A 24,062-nucleotide genomic window follows, 5' to 3' on the forward strand; every position below is an offset into this window, starting at 1 on the left:
ATGAAAAAACATGGCAACTTCCATAAATGTTTTCATCAAAAAATTTTCAAAATATTTCTTCCATAAGCTCCAATATAGAGTGGGCAGAATTTCCAAAACAGGCCTAAGAATTATCATAATTTCTTGTAAATTAATATAACTTCAGAGATAACATGATTTACATTAGCTTAGCATACGACCTTTAATTTTCTTGCCAAATGATATGCATTTGACCTTAATAAAAATCAGAGGTATAGGAACTGCATTAGAAATGGTCCATTTCTATCTATGCACGAAATAGCCTACTTTGTCCATAATGTTGGATCTTTGATTTGGAAAAGTGTCACCGCTCTTATAATCACAGAATCGCAGAAAGACTTTGGTTGGACAGGTCATAAAGATCATTCCATTCCAAACCCCCTAATGTCCAAACTAAAACTACAGTAATACAGTTCTCGGTTCACTCCCTTCTCTCCATTCACTCCGTTTTCTGAATGGACCTTTGTGTCTGACTGAGCCACTGATCCTGTCTAACAAGACATAGGGAAACTGAAATGGTGGCTGCTTTCTTGTTGTATGTGATTATTTGTAGAGTGAATACATAAATGGTATGAGAGAGCTTTTCTTTTCTTGTAGTGAATGAAGGTGAATAGCAGCTACTTTAAATCTTTCAATTATTACTGCTCTGATTTTGTGCAATTGTTTCCAAATATTTTTCCCCATTAGAATGTTAAATTTTATAGGGAAATGATTCCAGAAATATTTCAAATCTATTCTCCCATTTGCAGAGGCAGAAACAGCTTTATGTGTGAAAAAAAATGAACTTTGCACAGACTTATTCTGCATACTGACTACAGTGAGTTCAAATAATGGCCTTTGAAGAAGTATCAGTATGCTTCAGAGATAGAAGTCACCACAGGGACTCTACCTAAGCAAATGAACAAATTAACAAATGAAAGAGTAATCTTGGCAACACCTTGATGACCCTCTGGAAACTTTGAAGATACTCTTTTTCTTAGCCTGCTATTTATATATAAAGAAAGGAACACAATGTTTCTCTACCCCAGATTTATCATAAAAGTATTTGTATTTTACTGAGGTGATATATTTGTCATTATTCTACATTCGTTCCTTCATGCTTTTAAGCTTTTACGAATGTCATGACAGTTGAATTTCCTCCTGTGATATTTCTAGTAATATTTACTGTGACAGAAACCACTTTCGAAGAACTATTTGAAAAAAATGCCTTTTTCTACCTTTGGAGTACCCTTAACTCCTTTTCCAGGTTCCAGGACAGCACACACACTGTGCTACATGGCCTCTCTCCTTGAGTGTTTTCTCAATATATGTCAAATTGTATTATTTTAAAGCTCTATTGACCTATAGTTATTCTCATTCACCTGATTGGGTGATCTGTTCTTCCTTGCACACTCAAAGGCTTTTTAATAGATTTGAAGCAAGTCTCGACAGAGAGCTAGCAGAGCTCCTCAACATCTATCACTTGATTGTAGTTTTTCAACTTGGACTTTCCGGTCTGAGGTCTCACCTGCTAAAACATCCCCTGACTGGCAAAAAATCTTGTGCATATGATTAAAATGAGGCAGAAGGCAGTGGCCTTCATGATTAGACCTAAATATACAGTGAGTCTGGGAATGATCTTCTAGTCTAGGGATGATTTAATTCATACTGATGCAGTAAACAAGGATGAAATAAATCTATGAAACTTGTTTTTCAAGAATGAGACTTAATGTTCATGTCAAAAGCTTCTACACAATTTCTACTGGTACTGAAAAAATACACCAGAAATCACAGCTACATTAAAAATAAATGTAAAAGAATTCAAAGCATAAAAATGTGATCAGTTATATAGTTATTAAAAATCTGTATATCAGCAGGCTGCTGTTATACAACATATTTTTTAATCATAGAACAACCTGAGTTGGAAGGGACCTTAAGGATCATCATTTATGATTTGATCTGGTTTGGTTTGGTATTTGCCAGTTAGAAATGGAAAACTAGTTTTACGCACGAAAATTCTTCTTCCAAATTTAAATAAACCAACCCATTCAGTTCAGTTTTCAACAGTTACGTATATTATCTTGCTAAAGTCTCCTTTTACCTCTTATTATTGCTGTAGCTCAAGTGTCCCCCTTGTATTGACAGTAATAGTATACAAAGTTATTGCTTTTTTTCCTGCTCATATACTTTCTGATTAATGAAATGCAGCACAGTACTTTACTATGATGAGCTCTCATTTTAAAATTCCATGCCCAAGATTGGGCTGCAATGATGAAAATGCAAACAGGAAAGATTTAAAGCTGCACAGGAGAACTGTGAGTGAGGCATGAAGGAAAGTCAAGGAAGGACTGAATTCATTGTCTCAAGGAAGATACACAATTTAAAATGCTGTGTTGCTTAAGCGAGAAAATGGAAGGGTTGACATTAAAAGGAGACAATAGATTTAGCTTTTCTTATGGCTTCTTTATCTTCTGCAAAATGTAGGAAGTGGCTTCAGAGTAGTTGTATGACAAAGCCTTGCAACATTTCCACCCATAAAGAAAACAGCTTTTTGCTTGTGGATTGTGGCTTTACTTTTTCCAGCAGATTGTTTCTCTAAGATTTTGGTTCAGCTCTGCTTGACATTCTTACTTTTCTAAAACAAAGAATACTGAGGTTAAGTTTCTATTTTCCAAACAACAATTCTAGCCTCCTGTAAATGTAGACACGACTTAATGTTTGTAGAGACCAGGGAAGAAACTAGAGTGTCTTCACTGAATGAACTGCACATCTCCAGAGAAATGTCTTGTTTGCTGTACATCAGCTTTAAACAGTTTTTGATTCTATTGGAGTGCAGATCACACAAGGTCATACTCCAAAACTTATTTCTGAATTTCATCTGGAAATTCAAGACTCATATTCAGTAAACATAAGGGCTCCCAAATAAATCCTGACACATATTTAAAGTCTAATTGTAATTAGAGTATAACTCCAATTACAACTCAGAGAAAAATATGCAGATGACTGCAAACATAACAGCTCAAGATAACACTCCAAAAGGATGAAACTGATTTTTTAAATTTATTCCGGCATTTTCAAGAATGAACAAGTCTTGAAGATCCAGTGTAAGGAAAGATCTCTCTAAGTGACTTTATGGGTGTGCATTTTGAGTTTAGAAAAATCCTGAATATCATAAAAGGAGTGGTCAGAATTAAATGAAAATCAGATCCCATAAGGCTGTATAATCTGACTATTTGAAGTTACCTGTTACTTTTAAAGGTACTAGATTGAATTGTCAGAGATTATTCACGAATGTGGATCAAAATGTAGATGCTTTAAACGTAAGGGGATTTGCTCTTTTTAGTTACACAACATGTACTTATAGTAATTTTAAAAGAACTATTCAAATTTTCCTTTTCAGATTGGAGAACAGTAGCTTCCCATCTCAAAAGCATAGGAGTTATGATAGCCCTTACTTATTTTTAGGCAAGCAGACCTGGTAACCACCAGAGGTATGAGAAACCTTAACTACTTATATTACCACACCCCTGAATAAGTACTTTTAAAAATCTAGATTCATGGAATAAAGAGCAGGAAAAAATAAAGTCATGCAGATTTTTTTTTGTGTTTTTTTTCCTCCAGAAGTGTTAAAGAGATGCATTTTTTCTTCAATATAAGATTCAGGGAAGTTACTCAAGAAATAGAGATCCTGAGGCACAGAAATACGAGTGAATACAGAAGATTTTTGAATAATAGTTAATAATTTCTAGACAAGTACTGCACTGATACAATGCTTGGCAGTATCTGGTAATACATAAATTACCCAACACCCTGGTAGGCTGAAACTGAGGGGTAGATGCACCAGTAAAAATCAGTTCTTATAGCAGTGATGGTCAACACTAGGAAAACAAATTAAATAGGCAGTAATTAATCTTTTCAGAAGGAGGAAACCAAAAGAGAGAAGGGAAGACAATTTACTTTGCAATAATTCTCCAAACCTTTTTAAATCGAGAATGTTCAGATTACAACTCTAAACCTACCCTTTCAGCTGATGAAAAACATCTCATTACCCCATACAACATCATCATCATAAAGACAGATTAATCTATTCTCACTGTCAGTAATGTATTGCTAACTCCAAACTGAAGATTGGTGTTTTGCTATTGAAATGTCAATGTCAAAAATTGTACATAACTCATTAGAATCACTGGCACCTTCAGATTTAATTACACATACAGCCAAAGGAAGCCAACTAGGTCAGATGTGGTTATTGTGGATAAAAAATCATAATAAGAGTATTTTGGAATAAAATTAAATATCCTTTTTCAATAGTATTTTAAAACATCACATTTATTTTTTTTTTGTCCTTTCTATCTTGCTTAAGATACCAAATTATCATACATGACGCAGAAAAACCAGCTCCTGCCTGCTGCTGTGTCACATAGATGTTTTGGAAATTTTACTCATCATTTTCACTCTGACTTCTTTAGCTGCCACCGAGCCAAATGTATCCCAGTTCTGCAAGTGTTTAAGTACATGACTAACTTTTCATAAAACACAATGCAACATAGTCATGAAAATTGTTATTAAGTTCTTATAAAATTATGGCTTTAGCCATCAGACTTCTTTTTGATACTGCTTTCCCGATTTCTGCTGGGTTTGCAAACTCTAGATACAAGAGGCCTATGTAACACAATATGAAGTGTGGGGAGTTGCACAAACACCACGTTGAAATGCAACACCACCCACACTTTTCTGGCAAGTCTGATTGTTCAATGCCTTAGCATCCTCATGGAAAATCATTGTGTTTGGGCTCTTCCTCACAACGGCAAATTTTCTGCCATTTCTAGTAGTTAAAAGAGACTTGGCAAGACTGGCCAGCTATGAGAGACCGGTTAAGGACTCAAACAATGGGCCGTTTGCAGAGGCAGCAGGGTGCTTTGCTGGGGCCAGGTTTGCATCCCTCAGCCAGAGGGGAGGAGGAGGATTTGGGTGTGTGGTGACAAAACCTCTGATCTGCATAAGAAAGAAAGGGAGAGCAACCACCACAGCAGTTTACAAGCTGGAGTTTGAGCCAGATAAGGGAGAAGGCTGATAAGACACAGACCCTGTGGAGGCAGGATAGTGCTTCTTATCACGGGAATGTCCTCCTTTGCACAACTGGCTCAGTTGTAACATCTCTCCCCTGGGGAGGTATCAGGACATTCACAGGTAGGCCTGAATTTATCCATCCCTTCTGATGGAGTATAACTGGTTCAACTAGACTGCCATGAGAATCAGCTGTCAGTTCTTAGAAGGTGTCATAAACCATCAAAGACCCCCAAAGCCCCCCAAGACTCACTTCTTTAGGCCTGCGCATGATTCCCAGTGTTGCAACAGAGAGTGGAAACTCCTCCCTCCTCCCCTAGGTCAAGTACCGGGTGTTATATTATTGCCCATTGAACTTTGTGTTCTGTGGGGTTCCCCGAAGGCAACCACTGGAAGTGGAAATTGCAACTACTGAGTCTTGATACTGGATCCACGGGAGGTCAGATCTTTGTATTCTTATCCTCTCTTTCTTTCTTTTCCTTATACAATTTCTTAAGGGTTCTTTTTATGCTTTTATATTGCTATATTTCTATAGATAACAAAAACAGCTACATACCTCTTTTCCATTGCAGCCAAATTGTTCTAAAATAAAACCTACATATATATGTATATATATATACATTATCTATATCTATGTATATTTTATATATATACATACACACACACACATATATACCCATAAACACTGATCATTCAGTGTTGTTTCACTCTAATCTGCCCCAAAGGATCTACTAGCCACTCACCTTCAAGGGCAGATCATAACACCAGCCACCCTTGTTCTGTATTTACAAATTACTTCCATCCTCAGAAGGAGCCCTGAAAGAAGTGCTGCTACTTTTATTTTTCACAATCACCAATAACCATCTCATAGCGTGGTTTCACTCACAGTAAAGGCTGATTCATTTTTTTTCCTCATCCTGCTTAAGAAATACAATATATTTAAATGCACAGCCTTGGAGTTCAGTTTGTTAAACAAATGCTGAAGAGTAGAACATTCACTCCTCCATTTCAGGTGCCAAGAAGGCTGCTGATTTTATTTTTCAAAGGGGCCAATTTTCCACTTTGAACATACAGCTAATAGTGGCACTTCTGTCAAGAGGGGGTAATTCTTCTGCTCAGCACTCCATTTAAAAGCATGAATTTGGAGCAGCTTTTGCATTGCTTCTAGTTCAATTCTTTATGACATATAAGAGGAGAGTTTTTGAAAACTCTTTTTTTCAGTACAACTAAAAGATCCAGTTTCAATGGCAGAATGACTAGAGAGGAATATTCTTTCCTCCAGGCAACTAAGACAACTTCAAAGACAAAATTCAGAAATGGGACAAAGAAAGTGTCAAAGGAAAGAGTAATATTGAGCTTAGACCCTTAACCAAAGCTGAGGAAGGTATTCAGGGACATAATTCTCTCTATAGAAACAGCAGCCTTCCATGATAATGTGATTAAGTCTCAAAACAACCCAGTTTTTCTGAGATATTTTTAAACCCTAGAAAACTAAATGGTCCAAATATATAACATGACCACCTTTCCAATATCATTATTTAAAACCTATGTTTAGGAGCAATTATAGGAATCTCTTATTTTAAAAATTGTACAGCAAGATTGCAAACATAACCAGGGATCTCAAGAATCACCTTCGGTCTTCCTTCTAACAAAACCATTGATAAACACAACATCACCAATAGAGACAGAATACAGAGACTACATCTTGGCATAATAAATGCATTCACATCATCTTAATTTTTCTTTCACTCAGATTGATAGCAATTTAGGAGCAGTAGCCCAGAAACTCACAAATAACCTAGATCTTGGCATACTTTTACTTTCTTCTGGAGAGGGAGGTGTATTTGTTAATGAATCCAAAGGAACTAATTGCATTTATTTTAAGTTGCAAGGTTATTCTAATACATTTCACTGCTAAAAGTGTAGATGAAAGCCTAAGCATGGGTATTTTCATTAAAACCGAGAGGTATTATGAGGTCATTTTAGACATCTGAAACTATAATAGCATACAATTACAGTCAATTAAAATGGAATATTTACCTTGCAAACCAGTTTCCACAGATATAAGCAGGAAAGACAAAGAGTTCTGCCAAGTTTTCCAGCTCCACTGCTCACTTACTAGAAAACAAAAAGAGGAAAATATATTTAGTCTTGTCAGTTTTACTGAGCTTTTTGAAATGCTGGTGTTTTTCGTGAAATGCCTTGAGATGTTTTAGAACGATATTTAGTTCTTATAAAAAAGAAACAGAAAATATTGTCAGAGCCATAAGTGTGTCTGCTGAGATAAATATGGTTAGAGGCTACTGAAACCTCCTAATAGCACCAAAAAATAGTGTGCACTTACTGGCACTCAAGGGGAGCAAGCAACTGCGTTGCCTACCTTAGATTAGAGAGACATTTACTAAAGGATCTCAAGATGAAGCCAACAAAGCATTAAAACTAGAATGGAGACAAAGAAAAAAAATTCTCTTCAACAGTAGGATTAACTGTTCTGTGCTGATGGTGGAATTCAGCATCTCCACAGATTTCTCTGTCCGTGTCTCCAACTCTGCAGTAAGAAAGGAGATTTTTAGAATGATATTGTTTTGCTGTATTGAATTAAAATCTGAACTTTCCATTTATTTTCACTGGACACGTGAAAAAGCAGATGTCTTATACAGTGACAGTTTAGAAGTTAACAGAAGTTTGGAATCGTGTGTGTTTCAGGACCAGAATATGCCTAAAAGAACTACAGATTATATGATAACCCAGAACTGTGCTATTTCAAAATTAATCTGAAAAAAAATACTAGACTCTTCTAGTCAACATGTCCTTATAAGCTTCTCAGAAACACAAACCAAAAGAACAAAATTATTCATCTTCTTGCCACATAGAAATAACTTTTCCAAGATCTTCCACAATGCCTGAAAAAAGACAGCCCTACGTGTCTACAAAAACCACATCTTGATCTGATAGAGGTTATTCCATCAACAAAACCCACCAAATAAAACAAAAAGAATGAAAAATATTAGTTAAAATATTCTTAGGATATAACATAAATAAAAATAACAGCATATAATAATCATAGAATCAGCTGGGTTGGAAAGGACATCCGAGATCAAGTCCAGCCCTTGACCCACTACCATCCTGAAAAACCCTGTAGTTATAGGAAAGATCAGATATTGCAAGCAAATACAAACTTCATGAAGAAATATAATGTTTTATCCAACTTATTCAACTAACTTGCTATGTGGTTTACAAATATATGAGTTAATTAAATGATTTTATATTTTTATATATATATATAATTTATATGATATGATACATGTTTGTCATGAACAAGTTAGATGGACCAATAGCTGAATTGCAAAATGAAACTACAGCATAAGGAATTTATACAACTTGCTGAAGGAGTCTTGGAAGGCAGTGATGAGGTGCCAGCACACCAGAGAGTACTGTCTCCACTAAACACAGTTGCTTCCCTGGAGAAGAAGCTGGGTTGCCCATTTGCCAAAGCAGTAATTTTGGCATGACATTTGCAACAGTTCTCTGTTATCTCCCTAGCAGATAATTTTCAGTCAGCTTCTCTTGTGGGGAAAAAAACCCAAACAAACCCACAAAAGAAAAAGGAAACAAAACCAACTCCTCACTTTTTTATAGTGTTTTTTTGTTTGGTTTGTCTTTTGTTTTTTTGTTTGTTTGGTTTTTTTCTGGTAATGCAGGTCACAATCTGATGTAAATTAAAATATTCCGCCCTTGAAATAATTAGTTTGAGAGACGGAACAGATTAGGCAAATTTTCTAGAAATTCAGATCTCGGGCTTCTGGGCCTGTTTTATGCAATTGTCTTGGCTTTCTATTGTTCTGTAGGACCTGTATGTTTGTATCACAAAAAAACCCCACCAAGTATCCTCCATCCTCACCCCATTGCTTAAGTGAGAAGATTAAAACGTGCAGGCAGAAAATTTGCCTTGGAATTTTTTTTAAACAATTGTCATGAAATAAAAACTTTAGATTTCCATTATTTTGCTGAAACAAGAACACTCCAGACTCCGAATGTGGAAAAGTTTAAACATTTCCTTCTTGATGGAAACTCAGATTCATGCGTAAATGTGATTGTACTGCTTTTATTCTTGCATCTCCCAGAGACAGTGAAATATTTTGAAATTCCAATGCTACCTTCTATTAATAAAGAAGACAAATTATTTTTTGAAGAAATGAAAATAACTAATGATACAAGAAAGCAGGAAGAAAGAACCACTAGGATTGCATTTTCTGAATTTATAAGACTGACAAAAGGAAAGTTCTGTTAACAGGCAGAACTTTCATCATAAAGATAAATAAACTAGACAGTTTATTTATCTTTATGATGAAATCATAAGAAATGAAATCATGAGAAACCATGAGAAAGCACATAGTAACTGCTAGATGTAACCCTGAATGTAGATAAGCTGGGCATCAAGGAAGTGAAATTATGACTAGAAAGGTGGAGGGGTGGGGGGTGGGATGAGGGGAAGGTGTTTTCTACTTTGTTTCTTATCATTCTACTCTATTATTAATTGGTAATAAATTAAATTCATTTTCTGTAAATTGAATTTGTTTTGCCCATGACTATACTCAGTAACTGATCTCCTGGACCTTAGCTTGACCCATAAACTTTCTTATCCAGTTTTCTTCCCCTGTCCTTCTGAGGAGGGGGAAAAGACCTCTAGGATCATCAAATCCAACCATTAATCGAGCGCCACTATGTTCACCACTAAACCACACACACAAATACCAAATCCACACATGTTCTGAACACTTTCAGGGATGGTGACTCCATCACTTCCTTGGGCAACTCATTGTACTGCTTGATCATCCTTTCCATGAAGAAATAAACTTCCTAATATCTAATCTAAACCTGCCCTGGTGCATCTTGAGGCCATATCTTGTCATCTTGTCTTATTATCTGGGAGAAGAGGCCCCACCTCACTACAGTCTCCTTACAGGTAGTTGCAGAAAGGTCTTTACACCTTCCAGCCTGCGCATTGGATTTTTTTTTTTTTTTTTTTTTTGACCTTTCCCGGATCTTCGTTCACGAAGATTGGCCATTAGTTGCAGAAGGTGATAAAAACCCCTCTAAGCCTCCTTATCTCCAGGTTTAACAAACCCAGCTCCCTCAGTCACTCTTCATCAGCTTCATTGCCCTTCTCTGGACATGCCCCAGAACCTCAATGTTTTTCTTTTAGTGAGGGGCCCAGAACTAAACAGAGGTTTTGAGGTGGGGCCGCACCCGTGGTGAGTGCAGGGGGACAACCCCTGCTCTGGTCCTGCTGGCCACACTTTGTGATACAGGCCAGAATGCCATTGGCCTTCTTGGCCACCTGGGCAAACTGCTGGATCGTGTTGAGCCAGCTTAGAGCCAGTTTTTTAAAAACTTATATGAACTAGCTAAGAAAAAACTAAACCATGTTAGTCACAGATATCACACTCTCCCTGACAGAGAGAAATTGGTATTGAAGAAGTTAATTCAAATATGTCTGCTGCATGCTGAAGTCTTCAAACAAGACCTTTGAGAGTCAGCTTTAGCTTCATTCCACTCTTCCCAGCTAAGAGGAGTTTCAGATCAAGACAGTGGAAATGTAGCTTTGTGAGGGTAGACATTTTACTGAAATATCCACTGCTTCCTATGTGGAGTTAAAGGGCATATTGTACTCTCTAGATATGTAATTGCATTTTAGCATTTCAGAATACTACACAAGAAAATACTGGAAATAGAAAAATCAGATGTTAAAACTGACACAACTGAAAGTACTGAGTTTAGGTTGCAGAAGAGGTTAAACTTCCTATGGAAAAATCCTAGGGATACTTTAGCACTGAAATATAACATCTATTGCAGCTGAGGAACATCCAGTGTTTCTGCCGTGATGATATGTGGGTAAACATCTGCAAGAAGTCACAGACACAACCAGAGGCAGCACAGGGGGAGGGCACTGGGTTATATGCTCTTGAGGACCTATAAAACTTTTCTCCCATAATCTTTTCAATAATTTCCAATATTAAGCCAGTAGAAACTGGATACAGTTTTGGGTTTACATTTTATCATCTGATCTAAGATATACATCCCTTATTGCTTTATTTCTGTTATCACAAGTGATCAAACATGAATAAAGGAATATTTTCAGGTTTAAAATCATGACAAAAATGGAAAAAAAAGATGGTAAAATTTCCCTGTTCAGCTATGCTTGAGTTTTATCATCATTCATTACTCCATTTTCTATTCGAATGATTATGCATGAGATTTTTGAAAACTAAACAATTTCAGACTTTTTAATTCAAATTATATATTATCTCTTTTCCTTTCCACAGAGCTCATACAAATTTATTTATGCTTTTGTTCAAAATCAAAATATAGAGGCATTCTGCAACAAAATAATTAAATTCTGTCATTCTCTTCATTTTTCATAATCACAGAACCTTCAATTAAAATGAATTTTGACTAAGTTTAATGTTTAAGAACCATTACGAGAAAAAGGGATGTGAATTAACTTATGGTCTTTTTAAAATCCGCACTCCCAAACATTTATGTTTTATGACTTTAGAAATTTATTCATTTTTCCACTGGAATTCAAAGCAATTTGTCACTATCAAAATGTCAAAAATAAAATGCAAAATTAAAATTATAAAGACATGAAAGCACAAACCCTTCACTTCAGGATAAATTTCAAAATGTGACCTGATTAAAACTAATCAGATAATCACCTGACTCTCTCCTTTCAGTGCTTGTTCTCTGCAACCAACAGCGTTCCTCCATAAAGACTACACAATTGTTCGTTTGATCCCTCTTCATACCTCTTAAGTGCTCCCCAGGTTTACAGCCCCCTACCAAAATCTTGTTACATATAGCTGGAAAACCAGAAGGCAGTTTTGTTATGTCTTGACTATATATATATGATCTCTAGCTTTTTATTTTAATCTGTGCTATTCCAAGCATAAAGGTAACTAATATAGACATATGCTTCCTACTCAAGTCTCTCACACATCCTATCCCACCTCCTCGCATGGTGGATGAAACACTGTTTGGTGTGTTACACATCAGCTATTAAGAATTCCCTAAGGATAGACAAATATTCTGATCATTTCTTTTAAATGATCAACTCACTTCCAATAATCTGTAACGCCAAAACATATTAGATGTGTCCTCTTACAGTTGTGGAATACTCCATGGTGACCGATAATCCCAGAATCACCCTTAAATTTGTTTAAAATTTTGGACACATTTAGGAATAAGTGGTTACAATGGCTGAAATTACTACATCAATCTCTTATCAGAAATCATCTCATTTTATCATGGGTAGTGGGTAGACATATAGTCTTTTATGAATCAAGACTGGATAAAACTACATTAAATAACAACTCAAAATCACCAGAGTTAGAGATACTGCTCAAACATGCCACACTGAATGCGAAAAGCACAACCCAAACATCTAGAATGTTCATTACCCACTTGCACTACTAAACATTCAGCTATCACTGTTAACTGTAAGTTTCAGTTAGTAAGTTTCAACTTACAAGTGCAGTAAGTTTCAACTGCACAAAGTTTAACAGACTGCTTTATTTTGTTGCATGATAGTTAATTCAAAGAAACCACTTTTTAAGAGACAAAAGGGAGTTAATGAAATTGCATGATGTAGTAATAGACTGTTGCAACAGCCCATTTTGTAATTTTTCCTTGACGGTTCAACAAAAATGATTTGTTGTGACAAAGTGAAGGAATAAGCCCTTTATTTTCAGGAATGTTTCTCATTTCAATCAGGTACTCCCTGGGACAGGAAGAGATGAGAAATTACAAGAACAGTTATAAAAAACATGAACTTGTTTGAGAATAAGTCCAATAGTACTCGTTGTATTTTCTGCAGGTGAGCATAATCGTTGTTTCTCAGGTGCCACCCACCCCGCTTTTTTTGCCTCTATTGTTTACAATGGCAACATTGCTTTCCAAGACATAATGCTAGTTTCTTGTGGAAAAATGAGTATTTTGCTTTTGGTAATTTAAGGATAACCTGCTGCCAGAACTTAAGGATAAGTTCATGACAAAAAAAAAGGAAAAAGTTTAATTTCAACACCACCTAAAAACAGATGTAGTACCTAGTTACAACAGTCAGCATGAGACAACAAATCCTAGAGTAAAGGTACAGTGTTAGCTTTGGGGGTAAGCATGTTTAATCTTTTGTTACTCGAAGCTGCACTGCATCATTTCTATGCCTGGAAAAGATAAGAAATATGCTATTTTCTTCAGCTATGGATACACAGAGCAGTTTCAGTGCCAGTGGTATGGCTTGACAAGTGCTGCTAAAATTCATGGGGATTACCAAAGGAGGAAGAACTAATGAAGGAATTACTTAGCTTACTGTTTATCTGGTTTACTCTGAAACAAAATCAAGTTGCCTCTGAGATTTTCTCTTTCTCTTCCATACCCTGGATTTATCCCTATTCATAGTCATATACAGAAACAGGAGCCTGAATTTAAAAAGTTACACCTATAAAACAAATCTCCAGCATGCATACATAAGAGTTACTACATTTTAGAGCTGTAATTTACCTGCAACGTAATTCATATCTTTTTGCAATGTAAAGGAAAACATGGGACTGTCACTATAACTAAATCAATTTTTTGTGAAAGTTCTTACACTAAGCAAAGTGCTGTTTGACCTTGCAGTTGTAACTTGATGGGTGATTGAAGTGCAGACCTGCTTCATTTTAGAGGATTGTGTTTATAAAACACATGACATTCATCTTCAGATTGGTAAACTGCTCTCTTGCACTTAAGGTTTTCAGTAATCTTGGCAGAATTGTAATCTGGAAAACAGTACCAACACATTTATGATTTCCTTACCCTTTGGCAACATTACTTTCAGGGTAAGAGCTCTAGGAGCAAATATTCTGTAACATAGTCAGAGCTTGGTGAAGCTAGTGAAGCAAATCAAAACACTCTAAACTCCAGATGCTTCATTTCATGAATTTACCCCAAAGCAAACAGAATACCATCTGGGCATACGAAACAAAAAGATAAAATATACACTTAAAGTAGCCTGTGTTTGTGAATACAGTGTGTGTAGTTTGAGCCAACATACTAGGAATTAGAAATGTATTCCACCTAAATGGTATTTGAGATACTAATGACATGCTGAGCCGATATTTTGGATGAAATATAAAATGCTTTAATTCAGCTGATAAATACTCTAAGGAAATAAAGAAAATGGACCCAACGCTACTGATAGTATCCAGACTAGTGATTTATTTTTCCAATTATTGTTCACAATTTCAGACATTTGGAAAACATATTGAGGTTATTTAAAGCACATTATTTAAAAGAACTAACTGTAACTGCCCAAACAAATTGAACTCATTTCCCTGAGTGGCTTTTACAAACCCTCTTCTTATCTTCATAGAGGTTAAAAGCTCTCACTATAAATACTTTCATATCATAGAAAGATCATAAAATCTTTCTCAATGACTTCTCCATATATGCACATCACTCTTCTTGACAAACTGAAGTTTTTTCATAAGGTTTCTAATACGTCTTATGAAATTTTGGACCTAAAAAGACCATATAGAAAAACTTCCACAAATTCTAGCTTTTAATATTTTTTTTTCTTCCACAGAAAGATATTTTATTGCAGCCAAGAATCTGAAATGTCAGGAATCATGTAGACTGAAAGCTTTCATGTACTTTTATACGAGGGATGTGCTTGTTGTCTGCAACACAGGGCAAAATCAGTAGCAAATATTGTCTGAGGAGTGAACTCTGTCCAGGAAACAAGACAGCTGCATTTTTTCTCCACTCAAAAACTCACAGCAGTCACTTTGGATGCAGATGTTTTCCACTGTCTTCCCAGATAAAAAAGACAAGGGAATCCTGACACAAGGATGGAAAGGCTTGAGGCAGAGTCACTTAACCACTTGACAGATTTGTTACTGCAGGTACACTAGGTTCGAGATAGTTCCACTGGAATCTCTACCACTTACCAGTGTTCCAGGTGCTGCCTTAGGGAAGGTACTTTCTGTTTGGGATATGCAGAGATTCCATTCATTTGAGATCTCTGTGTTCACAGTAATACAATTCCTGCAAATTCCCTGGTGCTTATGATGTGAACACTCACATTCCTGCAAGAGACTGGCACAGGTTCAAAACTGGCAGAGTTTTGATCATCTCTGCAGTGCACACTGTGGGTTCCTTGAGTTTTCAGTTTACACTCATTACCTTTAACATAACACAGCATGAACATGAGTTTAATTCTGCTGGACTCAGATACTAAAATGAAATGTTGGAGTTTCTATTCTATGCTAATCTAAGACTCCTTCCATTTTTTTTTTTTTTTAAATACTAACATAATTTCTACTAGAGATTATCTACTTGTGAACTTTTTTCCCCTTATTTTCAGCAAGTTCTCAGCAATTATAGTCTTTTTGTGATTGCTCAAAGTCCCTTTGAACTTACAAATTAAATAGACTGCCAGAACAGGTCTGGAAAAGACTGTACAGTTTTCAAGCCTTGTGGAAACAGGATCACTACACCAAATCCACAATCACATTCCCTGACTTTATAGAGAAGGCTATGAAATTGAGATTACAATCTGAGACAGATTTGTAGACTTTTAATGAACTGGTACAGAAAAAGGTTCACGTAATAGACCCTGTGATACCATAGAGATTGACTCCCACTATAATTTTTAAGCTGGTTGTTGCAATATGAAGCTTGATCAGCTGTGACTCTATAGCTACAGTGTCTGCTTTCTTCCAAAATTAGCAGAGAAAAGAGAAATGCAGAGGATAGGGATGAGCTATTGAAAAAGTGTTAGTGAGCAGATGACACTCTTCCAAATTTATCAGCAACTAAAAGAAACAGAATGAACTCTATGGCATCTTACGGTAGAACCGAATAATTTATTCTTTAACTGCAAATGGTGTCTCGAAATAATAATAATAAAAAAATAAACAGTGCAAAAAAAATCTATTTGGAAGTTTAATTACTCTTATTTTTTTAAAAAAAAAAGATGAAATTTTTATCAAAAATATATGTTTCCTTTCAGGTCATCAACATCAGCTGCCAGTGTTAAATTAAAATGAAATCTTTCTTCTTTAAAAACTGTACTATGTTCTTAGCGCTGTATTGATCTTGTTTCCTGCTCTTTTCAGTGGGCAAAACATTTAACTGTCTCCCATTAGGTACTAAGAGCTATTTAACTCCTATAATGAAACAAATTTGTCCAAAGGCAAGTGTAATCCAAAAAGTAATCTGTTCACTTCTGGAATGCAACCAAATCAGAATTGCATTGCCTTCATGGTGGGAAATACAAACTAACACTTAGGTTAAGTAAAAATAAATGTTTATTTTAATTCAGTGAACTAAAGCATTTGGATTCCAATTAAAATGAGTTAATACATATTTAATTTAAATTTTAGCATGGAAAGCTCAGAATAATAATGGATTGACAAATTTTAATTTTTTCAAGAACGAATTGCTCTGATTTGACAAAAATTATTCCCTACTAAAAAATCCACAACCATGTCTTTGAAATAGGATTAACATTTCCAAATGTTCACAACAGAAGTGCATATTTTACAGTATGTAACTTCATAGACTGAATTCAGAAAAGAATATGTTAGGTGCAATGATATTTATTAGAAAAAGATTTGGTGATAAGAATTGAAATTTTCAAATGTAAAAAAAGGTTAATAATATTAGGTTAATAAAATTAAGAATTATAACTCCCTAAGTGATATGATTTCCTTGATCTGCACATATCAATTTCTTCACACCATTTGGCTTTGCTAAACTTTCTTCAAATCATGTCAATATTTGCTTCTAATGATTTAAAAAACTACTACATTTCATTTTTTTCTAGAATGAAGTCAGCAGTCTAAAATAAGTGTTTGCAACACTAAGCAGAGAATAAGGCATTTTAATATGAGATACAGCAGACGGTATTCCAAGTTAATATTCCATTTTTACTTGGCCAGGTAGATGAACCAGGTGATATTAAAGAGGGTTCGTGTCTTACAAAAATAACAACTGGAAGCGGCAACTGGGGTGTAAACAAGATTTTCACTTTAAGAGCATCTGGATATTGTGGCGTTCAGAGAGCAGAAAGAAACATTGCCCAAGGAAGAGTTTGGTGGTTGCAGTCAGGACACAGAAAAGTAGTTATTACCTTTAAAAATATTTTTATGGATTTCAACTGTTGTAGCATAGCATGCTGGTGTAACCCTGGAAGAAGTAACCTGTTACAGCTTTTTCAAGAAACATTGCAAAACTATTTTTTGCCTCCTTTGCCTGCAGAAGGGTCCTTAGGGACCCTGTCCTTAGGGTTTTTACACACTTGGAATATTTTGGGAGGAACAGGTATTCTCCACATTTTTAATATCTGAATACTTGGGGACAGCAATCAGCAGACAGACTACATTTAGCATTCAGGATGAACTTGAATCACAAGCAAAATTTTAGGTAAAGAACTGCTAACTGGTATTTTTTTAATGCAAATAAATTAGTAGGCTTTGTATTTTTCTAAAATCATTGGTTTTGTTTATCTAGTCTCCCGTAAAAAAAATGAGTACAAGAGACTTTCAATAATGCATTTAAGTTTTATGGCTAAATACTAATAAGTAACTATTTTACTAAGAATGGTATTTCATTAATATTATTTATGCACCCATTGCTTATCATGCATAGAGTGAAAATGCAGGGTGATACATCTATTTCCTTTCTGTGCTGTAGTCTTTATCACTGCACAATGTCAAAACCAGAAAGCACATAACCATCACAGAGAAGCAGCTAAGCCATCTGCTTAACATTTGCATAAGTAAAAATAAGTGGTTTTATGCTGCTGCTGTATTTTCTGTCACTATGACTGAAAAGCTAATAATACTGTCAGTATGTCTCAGACATCTGTGTTTAAAACAAAATAACAATTAATTTCACAAAATATCATTGTGCATTATTTTCCCTATGACAAATAAACATGGATTTATCAGCTTGTAACAATTTGGGTAAAAAACAGGCACCCTCTTTGTGATATATTTTTAAATTGTTTGCAAGGCTACCAACTGTGATTGGCTTCTCCACATTGCCTAGAAGAACCAGAAATGAGCTGAGATTCAGTGATTGACACTCCACAGTTAAGACTATCTTTCCATAGCTAATAAAGCCTAACAAGAAGCACTGTTGCTGTTCTATTGCTGATTTGTATCAACTGTGATAGGAAGCAGAACACTTAGGTAAGGAATGACTCCTTTTCAGTCAAGGTCATATTTTCCAGAGTCACAATGTAACTAGACACTTCAGGAGCTTATTTAGCAGCATATGAATGACTCAGAAACGCAGGCACAGAAAAATGCAACCCCCTTTCTCAAGTATATTCAGTTAATATAGAAAATGTTCTAAAATACAATAGAAAATAGTCTTACTGACTTTTGCCAAATCTTAATTATAGAGTCCCATTATTTTCCATAATTAATTTACAGTTGAATAGTGTCTCTAAGAGGACATGCAAATCAGAACTATGATGCTGCGCAGAATTCCAATCATGCTTGAAAGCCTATAATATGCCAAAATAAAGAAACCTTTCTGAAAACATTTTTATGTGAAGCAAAAAAAAAAAAAAAACCCACACAGTTCAAATTCAGTGTGCTTGCAAAAAGAACTAAGACTGTTTCTTTCTAAAATTTTTCAAATAAGCTTATTTGTCGTCATAATAAACAACAGAGCATTGTCTGATATCATTCTCTACAAAATGTGAGTTTACGTAAAATGATTGCTAGCTACTTAACAGATTTTGTACCATAACTGCAGTATTTATTGCAGTGAACAAATAAATATACTCAAAACATGCTGGAGTTAAGCTACAGAGCGGATTTACTTGTCTTTTTGTGTTCAAAGAATGCATGAAGAATGTAAGATATTACTTTCTGTACAAAAACCAATGAGATTTACTGTGACCAACTTTTCATTCATAGTTCCTTTCAAATCAGTGCCATTTGCACCTTCTAGGGTCTCTTTTGTTTCAGAAGACTTAAGAAGTTACTGAGGCGAAAAGGGAGAAGGGACACACACCCCTACGACCACACACTCCCTTCCCCACCTCCAGTTTTCTTCCAAGTTTTTCCCATCTTAAGAAGAGAGAAACACAAACAAGTATGGTGCCTCTGATGATGTTCTACAGAACAAAGAGAAAAATGAAGATCAACAGGCAGTCCTGATGCATGGCTGTTTTGTGTTATTCTTTTAGAGAGCAATCTCAATCTCACCTAGAAAGATATTTATAACAAATAATATGTAAAACCTGAAGTAAGTAAACTTACTCTAAACGTGCCTAGCACCGAAGTCAACATCCCTGACCATTTGGGTGCAAACTCTGAAATGGAATGTGGTAAACTTTTTAAGGTTTTCTGCCAAATGTGAAATTAGAAAACTTATTTAATGGTGTGATGTGAGTTCAGAGACCATGTTTTATTTTGCAGTAGCATATATATTATTTCAAAAAAATATAAGGAAAAGAAAATCGATTAGCAGACCTGTGTGATGGCTCTTAAAAAGACAAGAGCAGAGTGAGAAGAGCAGAGGATTAGGGACAAAAGTCCAAGCAATTGTGGCATTGGAAAAACAGAAAATATGGGTATGAGGAGCAGTGAGGGAGAAGCTTGCGAGTGAGTGAAAGGAGAAGTCAACAGACCATATTCATACTGCCAGGTTGTCTGCACCAAAATCAAGTCTTAATGTACAGCTGGATTTCAAAATCTCAAATTAAGTAAAGATTACTGCAAGACAGGAAATTAATTAACCTTTTTCTCTCTATAGGAAAGCACCACAGAATCATAGAATGGTGGGGATCAGAAGGGATCCAACTTCCAAAATCATCTAGTCCAACCTACCTGTCATGGTGGATCTTTTCCTAGATCAAGTCACTCAAAGCCCCATCCAGCCTGACTTTGAAGACTTCCAGGAATGGGGCATCAATAAGTTCTCAGGGTAGCCTATGCCAGTGTTTCACCTCCCTCATTAAAAAAAGAATTCTTTCTTGCTTTCAATCTAAATCTACCCTCTTTCTGTTTAAAGCCATTGTCCCTTGTTTTGTCACTTTGGGCCTTATTAAAAAAGTCCCTCTCCTACAGACTGCGTTTAAGTACTGAAAGACTGAAATGAGATTTTCCCAGAGCCTTCTCTTCTGCAGGCTCAGCTCTCTATTCTCACAGAAGAGGTGCTCCATCCCTCCGATCATTTTCATGACCCTCCACTGGACCTGCTCCAACAAGTTCACATTTTTCTTGTGTTGAGGACACCAGAGGTGGATGCACTACTCCAGATGGGGTCTCACCAGAGTGGAATGATCTCCCTCGACCTGCTGGCCACGCTGCTTTTGATGCAGTCCAAGATACGACTGGTTTTCTGGACTGAGAGTACACTTGGGTGAGTCACGTCCAATTTTGCATCCACAAGTATCCCTTCTCGGCCAAGCTACTCAGTCTTTTCATCACTCAGCCTGTACTGATGCTGGGGGTCGTCTGTCCAGGTGCAGATCTTTGCACTTGACCTTGATGAACATCAAGAGGTTTGTATGGGGTCACTCCTCAAGCTTGTCAGGGTCCTTCTGGATGGCATCCCTTCACTCCAGTGTGTTGACCACGACACAGCTTGGTGTCATCTGCAAACTTGCGGGGGCACATTCGATCCCACTATGTCCTTGAAGAAAACGTTATCACAGAATCACAGAATATGCCAAGTTAGAAAGAAGGGATCCACAAGGATCATCAAGTACAACTCGTAGCCTTGCACAGGACCACCCCCAAGAGTCACACCATGTGTCTGAGAGCTTTGTCCAAACGTTTCTTGAAATCTATCAGGCTTGGTGCTGTGACCATTTCCCTGGGGAGCCTGTTCCAGTTCCCAACCACCCTCTGGGGTTATTTTGGTATGTGGGCTCACAGGAAGTATCCAGTATAACCCACTGTCCAGACAAGGGTCAACTGTGGGGTCAGACCAGGTTGCACAAACCTTTATTCAAGCCAAGGCTTGAAACCCTTCAAGGTCTCTTCAGTCACCTCCATTTCTGTATCTCAGACAAATCTATTTTCAGTGCAGATACACTGGTACAAAGTCTGTGCAAAACCATCTCTAGTTTCCATATATATCTACCCATATATTACACATTTGTAGTACTAATTAAAATCCTCTTAAATCTTTATTTGAATTCCCAGAAACTAGCTACACACATTCTGATTTCACAAGGTTCTAGAGAGATTAAGATGGGAAGTGGAATGGAAAAAAAGTCAGCTTTTAGGACTGGTTGACAAAGGTACTGAGAACTTATGCCTAGCAGAAACATGGTATCAAGTTAACTTTAAAGGATTGACTGCAGACTTGAATTCAACTGAAGTTATACAGACTACTTTTGGTAAAACTAGCCTAGTCTGCCAAAATGCTAACATCCTTAATTTATTTTAGCTCACAAGAAGTCTCGTTACACAGTTCCTAAGAAAACCACAAGAAATGGGACTTACTTTACTTCGTCTCCTCTGAGTTCCATCCTAAGTCTTTAAGAGCTAATTTTTGATTCATTTAAATTAATGACAAAGTTCATAATAACCTTAGCTGTAGGATTACAGCTGTAGACTCCTAACAACACCTTGTTTCTTTTTTGTAACTCGTTGGAGATCATAAAATAGTGCTCTTTTAAGTGCAAAGATTTTGCCTTATTTGTTTTGTGGAGTGTTTTATGCACGTACCACAGATTATAAATAACGAAATATAGTTATTTTGAGAAAGAATGGGTTTTTACAAGGAAAAAGAAAATTTATGCCTATTCCCTGTGGAGCATAAAGGTGTTTTTTCACTTTGCAAAACATCATAAACAAGAAAGTTATAGAGAGAAAGAAGAAACAGTGCACAGAAGAATGACCAGCAAAACACAAGAAGTGAGATGCACTCAGATTACAGTTATCCCCTCAGAAAGAGTTATCTACAAGGAAAATAAAAGCAACATGATGTCAGTCCTAAATATTTATTGCAGCATCTGAAAAATGTGCCTTTTGTGATCACTGTATCAGCCTGGTACACCAAGACTGGGCTGACAGAGATATAAATCACAATGTAATTTTTTTGCCTCAGTCCTTACTTCTTGATTATGTTGCAGTAGGATGTATAACTTCAGTTCTCCCTGGGATTGAAATAAGCACACACCAGAGGAGCACTGGAAATCTTGTCTGAAACTTGACATACAGAACATATACAAGTGTTAAGAAGGTATTACGTTATTCAAATCTGGCTGATAAAATATTAGGTCAAAACACAGGTACTGGGTCCTTGCACAACACAAAATTTAAATACTGATTTGCATGTTTACCATGTAAAGTCACTTTGTAATGACCTCTCCACTGGAAGAGGTATGGCCCTGGTGCAGCAGGTTGTCCTTAAACACAATACAGATCCAAATTGCTCATCAGAAGTTGGTTACCAGTTCACAGCTACTTGCATGGGAAAGGATCCATTTCCACTTCCTCCCCTTTCTTCCTTTCCTGCTTCCCAGTGTTCACAGCTGTGCACCCATGGTACCAACCTTCCTTCAACTGAAGATTCCTGTTAACAAGTCTGGTGAATAAACTCTGCTGAGAAGGTCAGTTGGGTTATTTTTCTAATCGATTAGTAAATTGTGTCAGCCTGTGGAGGGATCTGATGAGGAGCAGTGCCAGAAAATCAATGGCAATTGGAAGTTGCAGGAGGTAAGCTCCCAGAACAGGTAACTTTGGAAAGGCAGGATTAGTGTAGGGAAGCCTGTAAAGGAGTTGCCCCCTTCTGCAGCTCTGGGTCACTAAACTGCCTTCCTCCATTTCACATAACTGCAGTGTTATGATCGAACACACCATCGCTCTATACACTCAGTATGGGTGTAATATTTCATGTAAGTACTGTAGACCATCTAATTATACAAAGGTCAAAAGGATAAAATGGAAGAGACAGAAGATGACTGTGCCACAGCTTATGATACCTTGTAGAAAGGGAGAACTCGACCAACCCATCTAACACAATAACTATTAGCACTAGTGGTTACAGCACCAGCAGACATTACACAAATAAATCCTCCCAATTCTTCTGAGATTAAATAAATAAATCTCACATTCCACAGGAAGGCACAGGGAGCAAAGACCAAAAACTTTCAATTATTTAAATTACTCTTATTATTCAAACAAGTCCCATTGTTTTCATATTAGTTGCAATCATTTTCTGCAGATTTCTGTTTGCTCACAGGAATGATTTCCTGCAAAAGCAGCAGAAGGGAAGTTCTCAATTCATAATTCACATAGGGAGCATGATTCAAAGAGCTGCTCTATTCATTCAGCTAAGTAACAGAAATATATCATAATTCTTTAGGGGCCATAAAAACATGCTTGAGTACAGGACACCTGGAGTATAACAAAGAGTGTGGGAGCAATTTATTGCCTGAAATAAGCTACTCCATTCATGAAACAATTGACAACAAACAGCACACTATTAGAACTGGAAATAATTCTTGCTATTTTATATTTGAACCGCGCTGCAGACCTTATTCAGCTTATTGAAGTGGAAGAATCAACAACCTTCCAAAAACTTTAGACATATTAATCTCAGTCTTCCAATGTCGAGTCTTTATCCTCTTCTCATGGGCAGAAATACAGCCCCTCTAATTTCACATTAGGACTGTTAAACTTTTAAGGTCACAAATGCCTTTTAAACAGGGCTTTTCTGTAGCTGTGAATGTGCATGAATGCAGGTGAAAATTTCTGTAGTCAGTAAGACAGCATGGAGGCTGAGCTCAAACCCATGAACTCACAAAAGCACTCTTTGCTGAAATCACTTGGTGTGGTTACTTCAGCTGGAAGTTGATTCCAACATTTTGAGTATAATCTGCACTGTAAATGATTTAAAACTAACAGAACTTCCTGACTTAGCTGAAGACATTACAGGTAAAATCTAAAATGGAAGCTAGAAATCTTTCCTCCCAAACTTCT

At 36.3% G+C, this 24,062-nt stretch overlaps 1 protein-coding gene across 1 annotated transcript in view; it reads right to left on the minus strand.

Annotated features, from left to right (window-relative positions):
- Positions 1–24,062, minus strand: part of LINGO2 (leucine rich repeat and Ig domain containing 2) — a 477,776-nt gene that overhangs the window by 300,726 nt on the left and 152,988 nt on the right. Inside the window, exon 2 of the mRNA XM_027881020.1 lies at positions 7,105–7,182. The gene's annotated coding sequence lies outside the window, so the exon portion shown is untranslated. The remainder of the gene's footprint in view (positions 1–7,104; positions 7,183–24,062) is intronic.

This window comes from Empidonax traillii, unplaced genomic scaffold, assembly GCF_003031625.1.
Source record: "Empidonax traillii isolate 1590-97213 ecotype Southwest subspecies unplaced genomic scaffold, ASM303162v1 scaffold82:size1209730, whole genome shotgun sequence".
NCBI lineage: Eukaryota > Metazoa > Chordata > Aves > Passeriformes > Tyrannidae > Empidonax > Empidonax traillii.